Genomic DNA, 2,234 nt, shown 5'->3' on the forward strand with positions numbered 1-2,234 from the left:
CTCAGCTGATTGAGCTCATGACAGAAAGAGAAAGGACAAGTAGGGGTGTGCAGGAGAAGAGAGACAGGAGGGATGGGTTTGCTTTATATCCACCTGCTCTAGCTGTAACTAGATTGAGTTCTTGACTCCTGGCTTTGGCCTTAGCCAGCCCTGGTTTTTGTGGCATTTGCAGAGTGAACTAGCCAATGGGGAAAAACATCTCCTCACTAGTCTCTATCTCTCTGGCCCTCAAACAAATAAAAAGGAAATAATAAAACTTTAAAAATTAAAAAACAGGGTGATAAACTGGGTATTAATTATATAACAAAGGTGATCATTCTCACTTACCAGAGAGATGCAAATTAAAACCATGAGATACAATACATAACCACCAATCTGTGTAGAACTGGAAAGAATGACCATACTGAGTGCTGGTAAGGATTGGAGCCATGGCAGTTGGCCTGCACTTGTGGTAGAAGTGTCCATATTTTTCAGGCAGAGCACTTGGAGATATATTTATTATTTACTGCTTTATTTTAAGGTATTCACATCTTATAGTTTAACAGTTTCATTTTTTTTCACTGCTCCGATGGGGGCGTGGTAAATAATTTATTGATCACACAAAGATTTCGCCCTGGCACTCTCAGAAAACAGGAGCGGGCAGGTGCGGGGCGGGTCCGTGGGCAATTCTTGAGCAACTGCCTGATCTTGTCGTTGCCCGAGTTGGGGTCCAGTGGTCAGTTGTGCTCAGTGTCGTCCAGGGCATCCGAGCTGCCTGCCTTCAGCTTCTCGGCGTCAGAGTCCTGCTGCTGCTTGGCCGTGACCATTTCGGCCGCGTGCCGCTTGCGCCACTAGGTCCAGCGGTTCTGGAACCAGACCTTAACCTGGCTCTCGGTCATGCCCAGCGAGTAGGTGAGCCGTGCGCTCTGGGCCTGCCAGGTACTTGGTCTGCTTGAAGCTCTTCTCCAGGGCCAAGATCTGCTGTCCAGAGAAGGTCTGCCCGAGTGCTTCTTCTTCCCGTCCTCGTTCAGGCCCGCGCTGGCCGGGCACGGGTCCCTCCAGGGTGAGCCGGCCACCAAGCAGGGCCAGAAGATGGGCGGGTGCCTGGGCCGCTAGGCCAGAGGCTTGGGGCCCGAAGTAAACGCTGGCCTACGATGAGAGCCCGCTCAGGCGGGGCAGGCCGCTCTGGAGCCCATTGTCCGCCTAGCTCACGGGCCAGCCCAGGATGTCACTGGTGCCCTGCCCGGTGCCAAGCAGCAGCTGCACACCCAGGCCACCCAGCGCAGGCGCCTTGAAGCTGGCTGGACCCTGCAGAGCATAGGGGAACAGTGAAGTCTTCATCTGGGCCAAGTTGTGCAGCGTGGCCAGCACAAACCCGACCAGGCGATTAGCGTCCATGGAAGCCGCGTCTTGGGCCCGGGCTCCCATCCAGGCCCAGCTGCTGCCCGCGGTGAAGGCCTTGCGGGTAGAGGCGGCAGGGCTGGGAGCAGAGCGGGTTGGGGGCGGTGGTGGTGGTGGGCGGGCAGCCGAATCCAGGCCAAATCGGAGCCAACAGTTTCATTTTCAATAGTACTGTGTGTCTATGTGCAACAAGAGGCATGCACAAGAATCTGCATCATAGGGGCCAGTAAAACTACCACTTGTGACTGTTGACCGCCCTTGGTGGAGCGCTGGTTCAAAACCCACCTGCTCCACTTCTGATCCTTTTCTGCTAATGCGTATGAGAAGGCAGCTGAGGATGCCAAGGTACTTGATATTTAGTTTTTTTTTTCTTTTTCACATTCAGATTTGACTTAAGGGGCAGAAGTCTTGCTTTTCACAGTCCACACTAATGTTGTAAGGATAGCAACCACAGTCCTAGCCGAGGCAGGGCAGCAGTGGGGTACTCTGCACCCCGGTATCTAGAGCACTAGTCTGCCACTTGCAGCACAGTCCCAGAAACAGCAGTGGAATGTGAGGATGTCCCAGAGCGAGCAGAGCTGCCCATCAGAGATGGAACACACTGGGCCTGGGATGACTCCTAGTAATGTCAGGAAAATATGAACTCTGAACATCAGAAGCAAAAACAGGTGCCCTAATGATACTGGGAAATGTGGGCAAGAAACAAAACAAGACACAGGGGGTTGCATGGAGACTTAAGCCATAAAATCAATGTTGCTGGCCAGCACCGCAGCTCACTAGGCTAATCCTCCACCTGCGGCGCCAGCACCCCGGGTTCTAGTCCCACTCGGGGTGCTGGATTCTGTCCTGCTTGC

General features: G+C 53.4%; 1 pseudogene; it reads right to left on the bottom strand.

Moving 5' to 3' along the window:
* Positions 1-557: 557 nt before the first annotated feature.
* LOC100346162 (homeobox protein Nkx-6.2 pseudogene) lies at positions 558-1,377 on the bottom strand (annotated as a pseudogene).
* Between the last annotated feature and the right edge of the window lie 857 nt (positions 1,378-2,234).

Source organism: Oryctolagus cuniculus, chromosome 19 (assembly GCF_964237555.1).
Source record: "Oryctolagus cuniculus chromosome 19, mOryCun1.1, whole genome shotgun sequence".
In the NCBI taxonomy this organism is placed as follows: Eukaryota; Metazoa; Chordata; class Mammalia; order Lagomorpha; family Leporidae; genus Oryctolagus; species Oryctolagus cuniculus.